Source organism: Macrotis lagotis, chromosome 4 (assembly GCF_037893015.1).
Source record: "Macrotis lagotis isolate mMagLag1 chromosome 4, bilby.v1.9.chrom.fasta, whole genome shotgun sequence".
Taxonomy (NCBI): Eukaryota; Metazoa; Chordata; class Mammalia; order Peramelemorphia; family Peramelidae; genus Macrotis; species Macrotis lagotis.
In genome coordinates this window covers 186,547,907-186,570,279 of record NC_133661.1, presented here as the reverse complement: position 1 = coordinate 186,570,279, position 22,373 = coordinate 186,547,907, and the positions used below count along the sequence as shown (strand labels likewise).

Genomic DNA, 22,373 nt, shown 5'->3' with positions numbered 1-22,373 from the left:
TTGCAAAGCTTTTTTTCTTTACTTTTTAAATTCTAATTGCATTGATTTAATTTGTATAGAATATTTTTGGTTTCATGTAATCAAAATCGTCCTTTTTATCTCCTGTAAGTTTTCTTTTTTGATTACTTGCCATTTGTCCTGTATGTTACTTAATATTAGTAAATAATATTTGCATACATTAGGTAGCTAGATGGCACAGTGAATAGGATGCCAGGTTTGAAATCAGGAAGACTTAGCTTCCTAAGTTCAAATATGATTTCATACTTTTATTAGCTATGTGATCCTAGACAAGTCACTAAATCCTGTTTGCCTCAATTTCCTCATCTGTAAAATGAGCCAGAAAAGGAAATGTCAATCCACTACAATAACTTTGCCAAGAAAACCCAAAATGAGGTCATGAAGAGTCAGACATGACTGAAGAACAACTGAAAACAACAAAGCCTCCCTATCTTTTGTCTAGTCAAGAACTCTTCTCCTAATCCATAACTGGGCAAGATGTCAACTTTTCTTTTCTTTTCATATATTATATGCTCTTGTATATATATATATATGAGTTGTGTGTCTATTTCTATATTATTTTTATCTTGTAGCAAAATACTTGTCTAAAGTTAATTTGTACTAGAATATATTTTGGATTTCCCATAAAGTTGTGGTGAATAGAGAGTCTTTACTCCAGTAGTTAGTCTTTGACTTCATGGGACACTGTTTCTGGGTCTCCTGAGTCTAATTTGTTCTACTAATCAACTTTTTGTTTGTGTAACTATTGTTAAATAGTTTTGATATTTTACAACATAGTTTGAGAGTTGGCAATTCTAGGTTCTCCTCTATCCCATTTTCCCCCATTATAGTCACACAGTCACTAGAATTTTGAGTTCCATTGTCTAATCTATTCCATTTGAACTACTTCTCTATTTTTTAACTAATACCAGATGCTTTTGATTACTACTGATTTATAATATAGTTTGAGATCTGGAAATACTGTATGTCCTTTGTCCCTACCATCTCTTTTCATCACTTCCTTGATAGTGTAAGTCTTTTATTTTATTTTATTTATTTTTTAGGGTTGTTGTTTTTTTTGGCAAGAACACAGGATTAAGTGGGTTGCCCAAGGCCACACAGCTAGGTAATTATCAAGTGTCTGAGGCTGGATTTGAACTCAAGTACTCCTGACTTCAGGGCTGGTGGTCTATCCACTGTACCACCTAGCCACCCCATCTTTTATTTTTTTAATGAATTTTTTAGTTATCAAGCTTTGTAATTCTTTTGAAAATATAATTGGGCTAGTATTAATACTTCAAATTAACTTTGATATTGTTTTGTCAATTTTTTTGGATTGTAATGACACAACAATGAGCACTGAATTTTTCTCTAGCTATTTACATTTTTCTTTATTTCTTTAATTAGCATTTTGCAATTTAATCTATAAAAGCATTTTGTGTGCTTTGACTGATCTCCAAATAACTGATGCATTTTGCTATTATTTTGGAATGGCATTTCTCTTTCCATTATTGCCTCTTGAATTTTAGTAATATTATATAGAAATATTGTTATTTTTTGAAGGAGAAATCTATCAATTTTTTTTTGTCAGGTCAGAAAATAGTCCTACGTGATTCTTCTTTTGATTCTTCTTTCGTAATTTTTTGATTTGTTTGTTTTTAAATATTGTTTTCTCTGATCATCAATTCTTGCATTTATATTTGGTTTAAATATGTTTTCAGGGGAAAATTATAATTCAAAGTACATAGAGAATTGTTTTCAGAGTCAAGAAGATTTCAAGTCCTACTCTTGATACACTAACGGTGTACCTTGGGCAAATTACTTTACCTCTCAGGATCCTGAATAACTCTCCAACCCTTTAAGTTGTGGAGAAGTTTCTGACTTGTATAAGTACTAGTTTACTCAGTCTGTAATTCCCTTTATGTTGGGAGCCAGGGTCTCTAAGCTGTTTGTCACAGTTGCAGCAAGAAGACTCAAGGCAGTCACACTGTCTGATGGAACATTTCCTTTTTCAATACATATATATATATATATATATATATATATATATATATATATATATAGAGAGAGAGAGAGAGAGAGAGAGAGAGAGAGAGAGAGAGATTTCATGTATACCAATATTTATAGGTTTATTATTGATTGCAATATTTACTCACCCTAATAGTGGAATGACTATAAAGGAAGAATTTCAGAAAAATTCTTTGAATAAAACAAATTGTAAACTCTGTCCAAATTTAACAGGACTGCCTCTCCCTGAGACATACAAAAGGCTTCAACATTATGAAATCTCTGGAAAACCAAACACTGGGAATACCAAGGAGATGTCAGAATATATACAGGGAAAACAGATACAAGATGGGTCAGATAGAATTCCAGGGAAATTAATAGTTTTGCCCTCCTTACCATACAGAGGAATATATGAAAAAAGATGGTGAGAAAATATGTGAACTCCAGCAGCCTTAGTTTCATGGGAAAGAATAAAAAAGTCACAGAAACTGTGGTTTATACCAACAAGGCCTGAAAGAAAAATTGGTTATTGTAATAGTTAACAGATGGGTGGATAAGCATAAAGACCCTTATGATAGATTGTTAAAGAAGTGTATCGAAAAACATTACTTACACAAAAAATATAAAAATCTTTCCATTAAAAGAATTGCTTAATTAATAATTTTAAATGAAATAACAATTATACAATGTAGTAATAAATAATGTAACAGACAGGTTGAGGTCATCATGATCTGAGTAGGGATAAGAAATCAATTAACTATATGATTATTAATTAAACTTGTAATCACATGATTAAAACTTGTAACCACATGAATTATATGATTGATGATGAAAATTGTACACTTTTGTAACCAAGGAAATGATCTTAGCTTGCTTGCTTGAAGCATGCATGATTCTGAGACTATAAAAATAAATTCAAGCAGCTGACAGTCAGTCAACGTGCTCCTGCCTTTACCCACTTGTTGACTCAACTCATTTCGCCAACTCTATCCCTCCTGTGGGTTCCAAGGACCCCGCGGAGGCTGGACCCCCACACCTATACATGTGGAATCACAGGTTTAGTCCCTATTTCAAAGTCTTCAGAGATATAATTGTGTGTGTGTGTGTGTTTGTGTGTGTGTGTGTGTGTGTGTGTGTGTGTGTGGATAGGAGAACCGTTTTATATACTAACATTGTTTGAAGTTGTCATTTTTTTCTTTAGAAAGATTTTATTAATTTTTAGTTTTAGTTTTCCCCCCATTCTTGCTTCCCTCCCCCACTCCCCACAGAAATCATTCTGTTAGTCTTTACATTGTTACCATGGTATACATTGATCTCAGTTGAATGTGATGAGAGAGAAATCATATCCTTAAGGAAGAAAAATAAAGTATAAGAGATCACAAAATTACATAATAAGACAGTTGTTTTTTTCCTAAATGGAAGGTAATAGTCTTTGGTCTTTCTTCAAAGTCCACAATTCTTTCTCTGCATACACATGATATTCTCCATTGCAGATAGCCCAAAATTGATCCTGATTGTTGCACTGAAAGAATGAGCAAGTCCATCAAGGTTGATCATCACCCCTATGTTGCTGTTAGGGTGTACAATGTTTTTCTGGTTCTGCTCATCTCACTCAGAATCAGTTCATGCAAATCACTCCAGGCTTTCCTGAATTCCCATCCCTTCTGGTTTCTAACAGAACAATAATGTTCCATGACATACATATACCACAGTGTGTTAAACCATTCTCCAATCGAAGGACATTTTACTTAATTTCCAATTCTTTGTCACCACAAACAGGGCTTCTATGAATATTTTTGTACAAGTGATGTTTTTACCCTTTTACATAATTTCTTCAGGGTATAGACCCAATAGTGGTATTGCTGGATCAAAGGGTATGCACATTTTTGTTGCCCTTTGGGCATAATTCCAGATTGCTCTCCAGAAAGGTTAGATGAGTTCACAGCTCCATCAACAATGTATTAGTGTCCCAGATTTCCCACAACCCTTCCAACATTGATCATTGTCCTTTCTGGTCATATTGGCCAGTCTGAGAGGTGTGAGGTGGTACTTCAGAGATACTTTAATTTACATTTCTCTAATCAGTAGTGATTTAGAGCAATTTTTCATATGACTGTGGATCACTCTGATTTCGTCATCTGTAAATTGCCTTTGCATATCCTTTGACCATTTGTCTATTGTGTAATGGCTTGTTTTTTTGAAAATTTGACTCAATTCTTTGTATATTTTAGAAATGAGTCCTTTGTCAGAAATATTAGTTGTAAAAGTTGTTTCACAATTTACTACATTTCTTTTGATCTTGGTTATAGTGGCTTTATCTGTGCAAAAGCTTTTGTTTTTAATGATGTTCTCCATCTCTTCCTTCATCATAAACTCCTTCCCTTTCCATTGATCTGATAGGCAAACTACTCCTTGATCTTCAAGTTTGTTTATAATGTTTTTTATGTCTAAATCCTGTATCCATTTTGATTTTATCTTGGTATAGGGTGTGAGGTGTTGCTCTAATGTAAGATTCTTCCATACTGACTTCCAATTTTCCCCACAGTTTTTATCAAAGAGTTTTTATCCTAATAGCTGGACTCTTTGGGTTTCTCAAAGAGCAGATTACTATAATCATTTCCTGCTATTGCACCTAATCTATTCTACTGATCTACCACTCTATTTCTCAGCCAATACCAGACAATTTTGATGACTGCTTTGTCTGAGATAAGGATTGCTATCCCTGCTTTTTTCTCTTCAGCTGAAGCAAAATATATTTTGCCCCAACCTTTTACCTTTACTCTATATGTATCTCTGCTTCAAATGAGTTTCTTGTAAGCAGCATATTGTAGGATTCTGTTTTTTAATCTACTCTGCTATTTGTTTACATTTTAAGGGAAAGTTCATCCCATTCACATTCAAAGTTATAATTATTAGCTCTTTATTGTCCTCCATGCTATCTTCCCTCTGTTTGTATTTTCCCCCTTTTCCCCCTTTATCCATAGTCCCCAGTATTTTGTTTCTGAATGCTTCCCCCTTCAGTGTGTTTGCCCTCCTATATCAACCCCCACCCTTTTTTCCCCTTTCCCTTTTCCCCTTCTTACTTTCCTTCCTTTTGTTAGTTCCCCTTTTTCTCCCCCTCCCTGTCCCTTGCCTCCCCTTTCCCCTTTTAATATTTGAAAGGTAAGATAAGTTTCTTAACTTAACTGAATATTTGTGTAAGTTAACTTTAAGCCAAGTCTGATGAAAGGAAGATTCAGGTGGTTCTCAGCGCCTTCCTTCTTCCCCTCTATTACAATAGGTCTTTTGTACCTCTTAATTTAATGAGATTTACCCCATTTAATCTTCTCCATCCTTCCGTTTCCTTACTGTCCCCCTTTTTAAGGAGGTTTGTTTTTAATTCATTCTGAGTCACAGAAAAATCATGAATGTCCATCACTTCTGGCTAATTATATTCTCTCTAAGAGAGTTACAGTTCTCAAGAGTTATGAAAATCTTTCTCCCAGGAGGGGATATAGTCAGTTTCTTCTTATTGGATAGCAATTTTTTTTCTTTACCTTTTCATGTGAATCTTGAGCCTCCTGTTTGATGTCCAAATTTTCTATTAAACTGTTTTTTTTAATTAGGACATTGGAAGACTTCCATTTCATTAAATGTTTATCTTTTCCCCTGGAAGGGAAGGCTCAGCTTTGTTGGGTAGTGGATTCTTGACTGCATTCCAAGCTCCCTGCTCTTCAGAATATCTCATTCCAGGCTCTTCGATCCTTTAATGTTGATGCAGCCAGGTCCTGTGTAATCCTTACTGTGGCTCCTTGGTATCTAAATTGTTTCTTTCTAGCTGCTTGCAGGATTTTCTCTTTTATCTGATAGTTCTGGAATTTGGCCTCAGTATTCCATGGTGTTTTCATTTTAGGATCTCTTTCTGGAGGGGATCAATGTATCCTTTCAATAACGATTTTGCCCTCTAGTTCCATGATATCAGGGCAGTTTTCCATCACTAAATCCTGTAATATTAAGTCCAAGCTTTTTTTCTCTTCAATGTTTTCAGGAAGACCTATAATTCTTAAGTTGTTTTTCCTCATTCTCTTCAGGAAGACCTATAATTCTTAAGTTGTTTCTCCTCATTCTCAAGTTCAGTGATTTTGCTGATGAGGTATTTTACATTTTCTTCTATTTTTTTCAATTTTTTGGTTTTGTTTAAAAGACTCTTGCTGTCTCATGAAGTCACTAGTTTCCACGACTCCATTCTTTTTTTAGAGAAGATTTTTCTTTAATTACCTTTTGCAGCTCCTTTTCCAATTGGTCAATTCTATTTTTGAAAGAGTTTTCCATTTGGTCAATTGAGGTTTTGAGAGAATTATTTTCTTTTTTGCATTTGTCCAATTGTATTTTCCAATGATTTTTTTCTTGTTGCAAGGTGTTAATTGTCTCTCCCAAATTTCCCAATTGATTTTTAAACCCCTTCCTGATTTCTTCAAGGAGATCTTTCCATGCTGGAGACTAGATCATATTCTCCTCAGAGGTTCTAGGTCTCTCTGAGTTAGGATCTTTTCCTTCTAGGAATTTCTCTATGGACCCTCCTTTTTTCTGAACTTTCTTCCTTTTCCCTAAGACCTTATGTTGCTATGGGGCTGGTTCACAGAGATTTGGTACTGAGATCTCCTAGAGGCTTTACTCACTGGGTTTAGTAACTCCAAGTGGGTTGGCCAGTAAGTAGGCTGTGTTGGTTGCTTTCTCTGGAGTGTCTGTGATCTTAATTTGAGACTCTCTCCCTTAGTCTGAAGCTGTTGAGTACTTTTATCTTTGTCCTATAGTGGATTTTGCCCTAGGGCAAGGTAATTGCTCTCCCTATTCACAATTGAGGGAGGTCTGCTGCTTTTAGCCTGGGGCAGAGGTGGGCTGTAATTATGTTTGTTCTGGGAAGAGGCTTCAGCTGAAATGAAGGTATGGCTGTAGCTCTCCCACACTGGCACTCACCCTCCAGCTCTGCAGGCAAGCTCCAGACTCTCAGTGTCACAACCAATACCTCTGCTCCCTAGTTGCCCCTGTGGTCAATCAAGCTTGCCCCGCTTTTACGCCTCCAGTCTCTAGTCCGCCCCATTGTTCAGGCTGGTGGAGTTCTCAGTCTCTGACCCTGTCCAGATCCCAGAGGACCAACCTTGAGGTAGATCTTCTAGTTTCTCTTTCTGGGTTTTGTAGATCGGATTTCTGTTAAGAGGTTTGTTTCATATTATATATGAGAGAAGATCAGGATAGAAGATCAGGAGACTAGCACTGTGCCTGTCTTCTGTCTGCTATCTTGGCCAGAAGTCAAGGTTATCAGTTTCTTTCACATACTTAATTTATTTTTTAAAAAGATTTGTACTTTATTGATGCATTTTTAAAAAGTAATATTTGGGATTATTACTTTCTCTCCTTTACTTTTTGAATTATAAAGATTTTATTTATTTTGAGTTTTATAATTTTCCCCCTAATCTTACTTCCTCCCCCCACCCCCCACAGAAGGCAATTTGCCAGTCTTTACATTGTTTCCATGGTAGACATTGATCCAAATTGAATGTGATGAGAGAGAAATCATATCCTTAAGGATGAAATATAAGAGATAGCAAGATCAGACATAAAATATCAGTTTATTTTTTCTAAATTAAAGGTAATAGTCCTTGGTCTTTGTTCAAACTCCTTTTTCTTTCTCTAGATACAGATGGTATTCTCCATTGCAGACAATCCCAAATTGTCCCTGATTGTTGCACTGATGGAATGAGTGAGTCCATCAAGGTTGATCATTGTCCCCATGTTGCTGTTAGAGTGTACAATGTTTTTCTGGTTCTGCTCATCTCACTCAGCATCAGTTCATGCAAATCCCTCCAGGCTTCCCTGAATTCCCATCCTTCCTGGTTTCTGATAGAACAATAATATTCCGTGACTTTGTCTCCTTTAGGTTTATATCTTGGCCTTTCTTCCCTGAATTGAAAATAGTTTTATTGAGTTATATGGTCTATCATAGATTTATTTAATATTTATGTATTTTAGATTTATTTATGATCTTTTGATTTAGCACATAAGTTTTAAAAAAGCTACCAATGGATGTTGAAATATGTCTATGTTTTGATGTGTTCATTCATAAGATGTGAGTTTTAAGCAATTTAATTTTATTATGATTTATAAAAATCATATAATACAATATCATAAAAAATCAATAAATACAAATATTGCAATATAAAAATAATAGAAATAGAATTTTATAGGACTGCATGAATTTCTATTACAAATGGATTTTTTTAAAAGTATATTTAGGGAGAGCTAGGTGGCACAGTCAACAGCCCTGGAGTCAGGAGGATGCGAGTTCTTAAATCCAGTCTCAGACACATAATAATTGCCTAACTGAGTAACTTTGGGCAAGTCACTTTTTTTTTTTTAGGTTCTTTTGCAAGGCAAACGGTTTTAAGTGGCTTGCCCAAGGCCACACAGCTAGGTAATTATTAAGTGTCTGAGACCAGAGTTGAACCCAGGTACTCCTGACTCCAGGGAAGGTGCTTTATCCACTGTGCCACCTAGCCACCCCTGGGCAAGTCACTTTTAACCCCTTTGCCTTAAAAAAATGAAATTAAAAAATAGTTTATTTAACTTTCACACACTAGTAACAACACTAATATGTTTGTGCTCATGCCTTATTCTTTCTCCTGCTAACATCTCTCTACTTTTTGATGTTTAGTTGTCATTTTTCTTTTTTGTTACCATCACTTCCAAACAATTCCTAACACTATAAATTTTTTAAATCTATTCTTTCCACCAGCTTATATATTTCTGTTCTTTCTTTTTGATTTATCTATTAGATTTTTTTGAACCATGAAAGGGGGGGGCATTAAAGTCTGCTATAATTGTTGAGGTGGCATGGCTTTTGTAATGCTTTTAGCTTTTTTTAAATAAAAATTTAGATACAATGTAATTTATCATATATATATTTAAGAATCATATTATTTAATTTTTCCATGTCTTTTTAAATACTAATGTAACTTCCTTCTTGAAATTGTGCTTAAATTGTTACCTTATTTTAGTTTTATTTCATCTCTTTTTTCAGAGTATCCTTTTTCAGGTTTGCTTCAGCTCCTTATTTAAAATCTGTCCATTTCATTTAAAAAAATCTCAAACTTCTGTGTAGAAAATTTTGCATTTTTTCTTATTTAATTCATAATCATTTGAGATTATAGTTGTTTTTATGAACTTTTCTCCATTTAAATATTTATAGTTTTTCTTCCCTATTATGTCTGCACAGTCTCTGTACTTCATTTTGCTAATGCATGATTTAATTACTGTCTTTCTTCTCTCCCTTTTTTCTTCCCTCTTCTCCACTTTTCCCCTCCCTTTTTACTTTCCTTTCTCTTTTTCTCCCTCCCTTTATCATTCTTTTTCTCATTTCTCTTTTTTCTTTTTTTGTGAATCTCCTTTTTTTTCTTTTGAGGAATGTTTCTTATCCTCTGACTTTGTGAATTGGCCCTTTAAAACTCTTTTTACTTGCCTTATTTGCCTTATGATAAAAAAAAAAATAAAATGCCAGGATTTTGTTTGTAAGTTTCCTCACTCTCTGGTCCCTCACAAGTCATTCCTGAGGACTTATTTCTTGCCAAATTCTCTTTGTTGATCTTTTGCCAAACTCTTTGTTGATCTTTTGGTGAAGTATCATTAGAATGGTGATTGTACTTCCCATTTCCCTCCTAATTAGAACTTCTCTATTTTCTGCTGCTTATATAAGGACACCAGACTCAGATTTTCGAAGTTCACTTTAGTTCCGGCTGTGGGGAGTGTTTGATCGGCTTCCTTTTGGTCATATTAAAGACTCCACTGGACAAACTGAAATTGGAATTTAAATTCACTTCTTCCTTCCACAAGGATTGGATCTGTTGCTAGATCTCCTACTCAGCTATTTACCTTCCTCAATAGCATTAGGTGAGTGTGTAGCTCCTGGTTCGGAAGGGGAGGAACAGTTAAGACTAACTAAATTCCAATGGGGGGAAATGATAGAAACCATATTAGCACTCTAAAGGGAGACTTGCATGATTTTTTTCAAAATGTGATTCTGAGGCAGAAAAGAGAAGACAGTGGTGGTGAAAGTTTGGAATCCTTTCTATACTTATTTCAGTTTTGAAAACTTTAACATTATTCTTCAATTGTTTTCTACTGTCTTATCTTTTTTGTGTTAAAATTTTATTATCTCTAGATATGATGTATTAGTTGATTATTTGAATTGTTGGATTTCAGAAGATATTCAGGAATCTTGCTTACTTTATCTTTGTCATCTTTTCTTTTGCAGAAACTTCTTTTTGTCTTAGTTTCATTTCTCACACAACAGCTAACAATGCATAAGTAAATTTCTGTACAGGACTTGTAATCTTTATACTGGTTTTATAGCTTTAGAGTTACCTCTTTTTTTTTTAATTTAGTAGGAAAGTCTAGTGTCCAGGGCTTCAATTCCACCCTAAACCTCAATATTACTGAGGAATGATCTTAGTTTTCACTCTAGTCTAAAGGGGTCCTCCACAGCAAGGGAGAAGGAAGAAAAAAAGATATCTTAGTATCTGGATAAGTATCTCACATGTATAGTACTAACATTTAAATTAAATTTTATGGACACTGAAATATGTAATTTTTAATAATCATTTCCTTTCTCACCACTCTGCAGAGGGAGAAGTGGATTTCCCAAGAATGCTGATGATTTTGTCTTTTTTTCTTTCCTTCTTGACTTGTCAGTACTAAAGAGCTAATCATTAGATGCCAACATCTTATTGGTCAATATTCTTGTAATTAGCTAGGTTGTTTCTAGGAAAGTAGATATGGCCTATTTCCTGGCTTGTGCTGTGATTATTATTACATTGATAGCTATGAGAACCTAGCTGGACATAAGAATTAGAGGATACAATGATTAACAAACTTTGAAAACTGGTGACTCTAAGTTGTTCCTATTACTTTTCTGTTGCTTAATGTTTTTTCTCTTCAAATTAGATGATGATACTTCATTATAATATTATCTTGGAGGGGGTTTTGTGTATAGTTGTGCTCAGTGGTCCTCTTTAAAAGTTTTTCTTTCTCGGTTGAACAAAATTTTGGATATTTATTTAGTATCATTTAACTTTCCAGAGTCCAGAAAAGATCCAACAAGGATCACTGGGTGAAAAGAGCACTGGCCCTAACAGATTTGGGTGGGACTGCAGCCTTGCTAACTGTTACTAGTGGAAGGATTCAAGCAACACCCCCCCCCCAAAAAAAAAAAAACCAAACCAAACAAAAAAATCAGCCAGTCTTTTTAACACTAGTCTTTTATTTTTTTAAATAATAATTTATTTCTCCCTCAATTACATATGAAATTTTTTTTTAAGATTTGTTGGTTTCTTTTATTGAGTTCCAAATTTATCCTTACTTTCCCTGTCTCCCCACCGCACTGCTTATGGTAAGCAATATGATATAGGTTATCCATTTGCAGTTATATAAAACATTTCCATTTTAAACACTAGTCTTTTAAATTGTATTCTCAGTTCCTTGATATTTAAAACTTTTTTTTTCTAATATAAGTATTCAGGGTTAGACCTTTTCCTCCAAGGAATTAATTACTTGCTTTTTCTACATTTTCTCTTGAATAATTCATCAATCAGGATGGTTTTCTTTCAGTATGCATTCTTCACAAATCTCCCTTTTTAGAAGCTTACTACATAAGCTTTCAGGATCTGCTTTGTTTAGAAGCATGACTCTTGGCTGCCAGGACTGGCTTTTTTGAGTCCATAGAGTGTGTGATAAAAATACACTAAACAAAATCTTCAGGGACTAGTCTGAGCAAAAGAAAGTTCTTATTTGCTTTTCTAGAGAGAAGGGCAGACTCATGATCAGAGCTGCACCTAAAGGACAGTCAAGCAAGATTATATAGGTCCCCCCTCCTTAACCACCTTCTCCTTTAACCCATTGGCTGAATCTCAGATGAACAATCTTATTCGAGGAAAATCTACCCCAGCAAGAGAATGAACACAGAGAAAAGAATGTAATGTTTTCATAATTTCCCCATCAGATGATGAGGTAACTTGGGACCTTTATCACTATCTTAATGAAGTAATTTCTATGGTTAGACTGTCCTCCGGTTTGCAAAAATATTCTTATCATAAAGAAGGTGGCTCTTGAGCTTCTCTTTTGGAATGCAAGGTCTTTCTAGCAATAGTCCTATAATAATAGTTTGTTTTTCTTCATATTTCTTAACCCCGAGAAGACTTCACTAGGGAATATTAGCCCTGTGAGGGTTTTACTGGGAATATTCCACTCAACAGCAAATCTCATTTTTGCTGCTGGAGGTCCTTTTGCTAGAAGTTGCTTCCTTCTTCAATTACTGCTTCTTTCTATCAGTATCTTTATGGAGAGGGTGACTCTGATCACCCAGTTGTCCTTTGAACTCTTTTATTTTTTCTTATTCTGTACTTAAACAAAGAGGAAGAAAGAGAAAGAGAGAAAGAGAGAGAGATCACCATACATATAGTAGGACATATAATTCTAAATAAAACCATGAATTTGCAATGTATGTATATATATATATGTTTTTATAAGTCTATAAGACATTTTCAAAATTTCACACATTTGATAAATTTATTACTTTCAAAATTGTTGTGACTTGTATATAATTCCTTCTAAATGTTCCTTTTTCCTTTTTTGTGCATACTTCCCTTATCCATAGGTCTGAGAGCTATTTTTCTTCTATGTTCCACTAATTTTGCTTATGATGTTATTCTTTTTGTCTAAGTTGGGTATCTATTTTGAACTTATTTTCATATACAATGTAAGATGTTGTTTACCTAGTTCTGCCAGAATATTTTTCCATTTTTCATGACAGTTTTTAGTAGTGAATTCTGAGTCCATTAGCTGGGATCTTTGGGTTTACCAAATCTAGGTAAATCTATTCATTTGCTGTGTATATTGTATACCTAATCTGTTATATAACAATCTATTTCTTATCCTGTACCAAATTGATCTGACAATTATAGCTTTGTAATAAAGTTTGAGCTCTGGTCCCCTTCCTTCCCAGGTTTTTTCATTGATTCCCTTGGTATTCTTGACCATTTCTTCTTCCATATAAATTTTGGTTATTTTTACTACCTCTACAAAGTAATTTTTTGTAGTTTGATTCACATGACTCTAGATAAATAAATTAATTAAAATAGTTATTTCATTTTTATTATATCGATTTGAATTACCCATGATCAGTCAGTATTTCTCCATTTATTTAGATATTTTTATTTTTATGAAAAGCATTTTGGTGCTCATATGGTTCCTGTATGCATTTTGGCAAGTAGGCTCCAATGTATATTATATTGTCTATAGTAATTTTAAATGGAATTTCTCTTTTTATCTCTTCCTGCTGGATTTTGTTTGTAACAAATAGAAAATGATGATTTGTTTGGGTTTATTTTATATCCTTCTACTTTACCAAATTGCTAATTGTTTCATTTAATTTTTTTACTTGATGCTCTAGGATTCTCTAGAAAATCACCACATCATCTGAAAGAGTTGATGGCTTTGTTCCAACTTTCCCATTGTTTATTCCTTCAATTTATTTTTTCATGTCTTATTGTTCTGGCTAACTAGTACTAGTATTGGTATAGTATTATTATTATACTAGTACTATTGTACTAGTATCTAATCCAATACTAAGTAATAACAGGATAATGGATATCTTTGCTTCATTCCTGATCTAGTTTATCCCCATTAAGATGCTTGCTCTTGGTTTTAGATAGATACTATTTATATAGCATTTATAATGGATAGTATTTATAATACTACCTATTATTTTAAAGAAATCTCCATTCCTATGTTTCCTAAGTTTTTAATAGCAATAAAATTATATTTTATCAAAAGCTTTACCTCTGACCTGTTGAAATAATTATGATTCTCCTGTCTAGCTTCCTGAATTTTTATTTGCTATTACCTTAAAGGAGTTTATTTGCTATTTGCTTTGTGTGATGGTCTTTATATAACTTGTACTTTATGGGAAGGGAGTCATTCCTTAGGATGGATCTTGGGGTTTTTCTTCATCACTAAAGGGCTAGTGACCCAAAGGGTAACTTGATCCTAAAAATTATTTTCCTTAGACAAACAATATATTTTCTGACAATGGTGAATAGATATAATTCTAGTCTGTCAGGGACCCAGCTCTGGACCTTGGCCACCTATGGGCTAGGAGACGCCTGGGGGATGTGAACCCACCCACATGGGTGCTAGGAACACCCCAGTAACAGGAGTGGCTCCGCCCATGAGGGAGGAACAGGGGAGGAGCTTGGGGGGGCTCGGGACTATAAAAGGGAAGGGTCTGGGGAAGATGAGAACCATTTTTCGCTGCTATGTAAGCAATAAAGACCTGCTTGTTAGACTGCTACCGGGTGCTCTGTCCAGTTATTGCCCTCCGTCCCCAAGGAGGGTCCATGTTGTCCGAAGACCTGGGAAAGATACGTATCCAGGTGAAGGCTCGGGATAGGTCCCCGAGCACTAGTCTACTATTCTCTTTCTGAGGAAGGCAGAGTAGCTAGCTTCATGGTCCCAATATCCTGTTTCCCCACCTGGCAGGTATCAAAGTCCTCCTTAAAAGGGGAGGTGGTGCTCAGAAAAGATTCTGAGATATCTATTCATACCTTTCTGATAGCCATATCTAGATAAACTCATTTGGAAACATAAATTACACACACTCAACACTTAAGTACAAATGTCAATGAGTCAGTGAATTGAGTCATTGAAATCCTACCCAATGGCTATACACAGACGAGCGCGCGCACGCGCACACACACACACACACACACACACACACAGACACACAAAGACACACACTTCTTTGAACTGTACTGAAGAGAGAAATTCACTCTAAACATCTTGCTCTTAGCAAAGTCTTTTTGTATACTCTTCATAAAGGAAGGGGATATTTGATATACATGAATTCTTTTTTTTTTTTTAGCTTTTTGCAAGGCAATGGGGTTAAGTGGCTTGCCCAAGGCCACACAGCTAGGTAATTATTAAGTGTCTGAGGCTGGATTTGGACTCAGGTACTCCTGACTCCAGGGTCGGTGCTCTATCCACTGCGCCACCTAGCTGCCCCCTGACATGAATTTTTTGATTCTCTTTTTAAGGAGTTAATTCTACAGATCTGCTTTTATGTTCTTCTTATTCTGAATCAGATTTGGCTTTGTTATCTGGTAATCCTCTCTATATTTAGTGAGTCACATCTACTCTGACCAACTGTTCATAGCTCTCATTTTTTTTATTTGTATCTTTTGTATCTGAACAGGAATTCTTAAAAAACGGCAACACCTGTGATAGAATGGAAGCCTGTCAACTTCATTCAATGCTTAACAAGTAGGATAAAGCTGTTGATAGGGGAACAACTGAATAAGGAAATTTTGATAATTTAGGCTAGAGTCAAAATGGATGATGGGGGGATTGGTAGTCATCTTCAAGCTAAGGAAGAAATGTTGTCTAAGTGGAATGCTAAGAGCTCAGTATGTAAAAATGAAAAGACTGACTTAAAATATGTAAATTTAGGTTGAGCATACCAAAATCCTCATCCATAGAGCATAAGTCTGATACACAGAAATTAAGAATTTAAAGTAGAATTTCATTGCTTGGTAGAAATGACAGCACTATTCCTTTCCTCATGTTATTCAAGAGAAAAGGCTTATCTGCCTTCAATGAACAGGTAAAAACTAGATCATTTTATTTTTCATATTCAAACCAATCAGAATAAAAGACAATTTACAAGCTGAATTTTAAAAGGAATTTGAGAAAAAAAACTTTTTTCCTAAAGAAAATCATAAGAGTAGGGCAGCTCAATGGCGCAGTGGATAGAGCACCGGCCCTGGAGTCAGGAGGACCTGAGTTCAAATCCAACTGCAGACTCTTAATAATTGCCTAGCTGTGTGACCTTGGGCAAGTCACTTAACCCATTGTCTTGGAAAAACTAAAAAAACGAATAAAAAGAATAAGGAAAAGAATCCAATAAGATTTGGATTCATTTGGAGGTAGCAGGAGGCAGTCAGAGGGTAAAAAGTCTTGAAAAAATAAGGACCTGAATAAAGAAGCATACAGGATTATAAGATTTTAGAGTTTGAAAAGGTGACAGATCATTTAATTCAATTATCTCATTTAAAAGATAAGGACATTGAAGCAGTTAGGTGATAGAGAGAATAAAGCGTCAGTCTTTGAGTCAGAAGGACCAGAGTTCAAATCTGGATTCAGACACCTACTAGCTGTGTGATCCTGAGCAAGTCACTTAACTCTGGTTTCTTCCAAAAGCAAACAAAAGATCAAAAAATTACTGATACTGAGACTTAGAGAGGTTGAGACTTGTTCTATGTCAAATAACCAGAGGTGCCTTCTGTCCCTGGGACTCAAGACAACGTAAGGAGAGCAAGTAATATAGGGGTGGATGAGCAACACCACAAAATAGGGTATTGTCTACTCTTTAGTCATAAGATAACAGGTAGGCAGGGGAGACCTGGGGGATAGTCATTCAGAAAAGAAGTTAAAGTTGTTCTTTTCCTCATACTTGTTTGATCAGCCCAACTGAGAACCCAGACATCTTAGACCATGAATTTATGAACTCCAGACCCATAACTGATACAGTTGCTAGGACTCCTTGCTTCATCTTAGAGCAAAAATATCATTTTTCTCCTATACTCCAAGGGTTAAATTTGGTGGCAAAATCCAGAAATTCCTTCTCCTAAATGTGTTGCCTGGTATAGCATTTTTTTTCAATAACTATGTCTATTGTCCCTTTCTTCTGATGACTAACCATATTTGTTTAGTGAAGAGTACATCTCTTGAGGCATTACTATTCAAAACCTCCCATCTGCATCTCAAGCAGAGGAGTGAGAGCCTGTTAATACTTCTCTTTTTCTTCATTCTCACCTTCTATCCCTTCCCTAACACACCAGCATGATCTGGTTAATTAGTGGAGCACTAGAGCCATCCATAAATAATTACTTAGACAGTGCATGAGCAATCCATCTTTTCTGTGAATCAGTTCTGTGATAGTATTCTTTACTTTTGTTCTTCTTCAATGTTCCTCATTGGTTATGTATATAGCAGGCTGTTCATACCCATAAAGTACCTTTCTTTTGCTGTGTGATGTTAAGTGGATAATATAATAGTTCCCTCATGGAACTTATTTCATACTGCATGGAAACAAGTACACAGAATTTCTATATTTTCCATGTTGACTTAGATAGGAAGTACTTTGCTTTGGAGTGGGGGGATCAATAAATGGGGAGGAGTCTGGAAAGGACTTTTGTGAGAGCTGGAAACTGACCTAAGCCTTGAAAGAGTCAAGGGATTTTAACAGTAATTATGATAACAATAGAATTTATATGGAGCATTCATATTTGCACAGTACTGTTTTTTTAAACTCATAATTCTGTGAACTTGGTGCTATTATTATCCTTATTTTGTAGCTAAAGTAGTTGAGTTTGAGACTTGCACATGGTCACACAGTTATTAAGTATTTAGGGTAAAATTTAAACTTAGTCTGCATGACTCCAAGCCCAATGCTCTTTCCAGGAAAGTGCTTAGAGAAGTAAAAATGAGGAAGCAAAATTCTACAGGTATGGGGAATGGTCTGTGCAAATGTGTGGAGATAGGAGATGGCTTGTCATAGAAGAGGAACAGCAAATCAACTAGTTTGGCTAAAGCAGAATGTTTGAGAATAGTAAATGTGAAAGTGGTGAAGATTTATGGGTTGGTTGGAAGCCTATTATGAGGGATTTTAAGTGCTCTAGAAAGGACTTGTAAGTCATAGGTGGAAGGACACAGGTTTGTTCAACTAAAAAATCTGCTTTATGCAATTGAAATGTTTATGGCTTAGACAATGACTACCATAGTCTTCTAAGGGTACTTTTTTTTTTAGGTTTTTGCAAGGCAAATGGGGTTAAGTGGCTTGCCCAAGGCCACACAGCTAGGTAATTATTAAATGTCTGAGACCGGATTTGAACCCAGGTACTCCTGACTCCAAGGCCGGTGCTTTATCCACTACGCCACCTAGCAGCCCCCTGCTATGAATACTTTTACTTAAGTTACAACATAACTATTTAATTTTTAAAGAATTTTTTAAAAAAATAGTTAATGAGTCTGGCAAAGTCCATCATAATCAAATTGGATTTGGATTGGATCTATGAACTCCTTTTAAATGATGCTCTCTTTTGGCTTGGAGTTATTTCTTTATAATCTTGTTTTCTTTTTTCTATTAATCCTGTCTATAATTATGCCTCATATGATGTTTTGCACAGAAGCTGATCAAATAAATGGTCAACTAATCAAATGAGAATATTAAAATGACAGGAGATAGAGATATGTGGGAACAAATGGGTTGGGAGAGTAGGTGGATACTTTGTTCCCTCATTCTCACTTTCTCTTTCTTTTCTAACCCTCTATAGGAGAGAGCTCACTCTGATGGCAGCTTTCCAAGTGTTGCTGCTGGGGTTTTGGGTGACTATGTTCCTGAGAACTGCAGCAATTCCCCCTGGTTTCACTCCTGCTCAGTGGTTCAATCAACAACATGTGCAGCACCCCAAGACTGTAGCCAAGAATGACAGTATATATTGCAATAAAGAGATGGGACGAATCAATAAGTATACTAAGCAATGTAAAGCCTTCAACACCTTCCTGGATTACAGCCTTACCAATGTTATCAGTGTTTGTTTTAAGCCCACTATCGTCTGTAAAAATGGAATAAACAATTGCCATAAGAGTTCATCAAAAGTTCCCGTCACCAAGTGTGTACTAACCAGTCCTCCTCTTTCCAGTTGCCGCTACCGTGGCACAAATGGAACAGAGTACTTTATTATTGCCTGTAATCCCCCCATGCCAGCAGACCAGAATACAAGTACATTGCTTCCTGTGCATTTGGACGGGACCACACCTTGATTTCTAATCTACCATTATTCTGCTCTTTTACTTCTAGATGCACTTTGGAGATCTATTCTCTTGCTTTTATTCCTGTCCAAATCTCTGTAATTATATCTTTAGCAGTAATTTTCCTGGAAAAGATTTGAATGGGGTTGAGCTTACCATTCTAGATGCCTTATCAGGGCATGAGTCTCTCCTATTCCTCTTTAACCTGATGCTCATTGATGATATTGATCTCCCTTGTTCTCCACCCTAACAATGATATGGAATGGAATAATCTACCTTCCTGGCTTCTCATTATCTTTTCATTTGTCCTATCTTACTCAACACTTTAAATACAAATAGAGGAAAAAAGGAGGAGGCAGTTGGATAAACTTTTATTCTATCTTTTTTATCATCTCTTCACTAAGCTGCTTACACTCCTTTTTTTTAAATCTTCCAATATCTTTTTCCACCTCTGGGTATTCTGACTCTGTATGCTGCCTGCCATATTTTCTGCATTATAGTTTTCTTTCTTTAAAATGTAAGTTCTTAGAGAGCAGGGATTATCCTCCTTGCTTATATGTTTATCCTCAGTGACTGGCATCTAGCAATTGCTCAATAATTACTTTTCTAAACCTGGAAGGACTTACATAAATTGATGCAAAGTGAAGTAACCAGAACTGAAAGAACATTGTTTACTACAACAGCAATATTGTAAGAAGAACAATTGTGAATGACAGTTCTCAGCAACACAATGATCCAAGACAATCCCAAAGGATTTATGATGAAAAATGCTATCTACTTCCGAAGAAGAGCTGATGGCATCTGAACATAGAATGAAGCATAGAATTTTTCCTCTCTCTCTCTCTCTCTCTCTCTCTTTCTGAGTGTTCTTAACCTCTATCATATTATTTACTGTCTCAGAGAGGAAAAAGAGGAGAGAGAAAGGGTTAGAATATGGTACTCAAAACATAAAATGAATGTTAAAATTATTTTTACATGTAATTTGGGAAAAATATTTTTATAAATTGCTTTTCTGTCTACCTATCTGCTATCTTGCTATGTAGAAACTATCAATCTATGTAGACTCTATGGAACTCTCTAATCCTAGGAATGGAATAATTAATGCCTTTCCTGATTTTAATGTCCCACAGATAATTGTGGGAAAGAGGTTTATCCTTTTCAAATTGAACTTCATGAGTTGGACTAAGCCAGATGTATTTTGCTAGTTTCAATAAAGGTCTTTCTGCATACAACTGTGGGCAATCTTTTGTTATAAGTAAAGGGATAATTTGACCTATGATATCATTAGCATAGGGAAGCAACTCCCAGTTGAGGGAACTCTCTCTACCTCTTCTTCACTGCAATTTATAGGCTCAGAGAATTGCCTAGATCACTGAGAAATCAAGTGACTTGCCATGAATCACATAGTCAATATGTGTCAGAGATGGAAATGGATACTAGATCTTCTTGGTTTCCACATTATTATTCAAACCTCTGCTCCAGGTTGCTTCTTTTGTTATTGGTTATTGCAAAAAGATCTAAAAGTGAAAAGAAATCGGGTCATTGGTGCTTTAATAAGAAGGAAAGATGCTTGGGTAAGGTGGGAGTGGGGGATAAGGAATAGGAGACAGATAATTTCTTTTTTCCATTTAGTTGAGGATTTTCCCAAAGGCAGGTTTGAATAGTAGTCTGACCCTGAAGTCAAGATGAGAGGAATTGGTAGTAAACATTATGGTTCCAGAATCCAGAAATTATATCATAGAAGGGCTACTTCTTGGATGGGAAGAATAACTGAGAGGAGCAAATGATTCCATTATTTGGAGATTAAATGTTTAGAAAACTGAGACCACTCAGAAATATGCTAATAAAACACTAAGGTTGGAAGAACGAGAAGGTTGTTTTCATCATGCAATCACTCAGTCAATAAAACTTATTAAGTACTTATGTTATAATAAGTGCTGGGAACACAATTGCAAGGAGCAATCTTGTCTATTTGAGGAAGGCAGTAAATTCCTCTATAGATATATTTGAGTGTGATTGCGGAGAAAGTTCATCACTGTATTTTCCCTTTCTTGACCTGACAAGTGCATTTGTAGAATAAATCTTCCATTAAAGTGTAAAGGTATTGGTCTTTTATTCCAGGTCTACAAAGAAAAGTCAGTGAAAAGTCAAAAGTTTACTTGCCTCTGACCTTAGGCTAATGGCCTACTAGAAGAGTAGAAAGGACCAACAAACTGCCTTGAAGAACAACACTTGACTCAGCATGACTATAGATATATACATATATATATATATATATATATATATATATGTATATATATATTTTTTTTACTCTAAATTTTTGTGGGAAAAGGCTTCTATTAAATGGCACATGTGCCTTATAATTTCCTCTAAGTATCAATGACTGATTTTCCCTGTGAAGGTTTGAAATAAAGTACAGAACCCCCCCCCCCCACACACACACACTTTTTGCCATTCTAAATAGAAAGAAAAATTGTGCAGCAAGTTTGTCTTCTACGTGGATGGACATGGATGTTTTGCTGTGAAGTTTGAAAGGAGGTAAATATCTCTATTAGAATTATACAGGAATTAAAAGAAATTTTCAAGTCCGAATTCATAGAGTTATTTGGTACCATAGACTTTGAATCATGCCAAGGCAGTTAAAAAAGATTATCATTGGAATAGGCATGGTTATCATTATCATTATCATAGGCATGGTTATAGACTAAAAATTGCTATTTTGATCATTAAGGCTAAGACGTTTTATTTGCTATACTTTAGTAAATAAAGACCAAGAGTATGGGAGCTCCCAGAAAAAGATGGAAGAGGGAAGCTTGGTGACCAATACAAAAACAGCAGAAAAAAAAGTACTCATATAGCAGCAGAAGTTCACTTCACAGCAGAGGACATATAGTGTTGGGGGTGTGAGTTGCATTGACCACTGATTTATGCTCTTCACAATCAAGTTTCTGTCATCTACCCTTTCCTAGATCTCTAGTTAGTCTTTCCTCAGATGTTTCCTTTGCATTCTTGTTCATCCTCTTACCACTTGAAGGGTGAAGGGTTAAGTTGAGATCTTCCCTATTAGCAGTCTTGGTCCAAGGAAAAGGAACCCGAGTATACTGAAGCAAGGCATGATCTGGGAAAGGGAGTTCTGTGGAACATTCATAGTAAATATTCCTAGTGATTATATTCAGTATCTGAGGGTGTTTTGACTGAAACTTGTGGATCATTGAGTTCAGTCAAGAGAGCCTATTCTTGTAAACCCTTGGACCTGTACCACTTTTGTGTGAGCACCATAAAAGTCTTACTTGAGAAAGTGGGCTTTGGACGTCACCCTCTTCAGAGAGGATGCTCTACCAAAGGGCCTTTCCCAATTGAGACTTTGATGGCTGTGCTGGGTTGTGACTTCCCCAGTTAGCTCAATTTTCAGGTTTTGGAGCTTTCTTTGTTGGGTAACTTTCACTCTTTATCTTTTCTTTATCTTTTCTGAT

The 22,373-nt window shown here is 35.4% G+C and overlaps 1 long non-coding RNA gene across 2 annotated transcripts in view; it reads left to right on the top strand.

The window, feature by feature from the left end:
* The first annotated feature begins 9,651 nt into the window (after positions 1-9,651).
* LOC141521939 (uncharacterized) overlaps positions 9,652-22,373 on the top strand; it is a 59,815-nt gene continuing 47,093 nt past the window's right edge. For both annotated transcript variants that reach the window (XR_012478089.1, XR_012478088.1), the window contains exon 1: positions 9,652-9,927. This is a non-coding gene — a long non-coding RNA (uncharacterized LOC141521939). The remainder of the gene's footprint in view (positions 9,928-22,373) is intronic.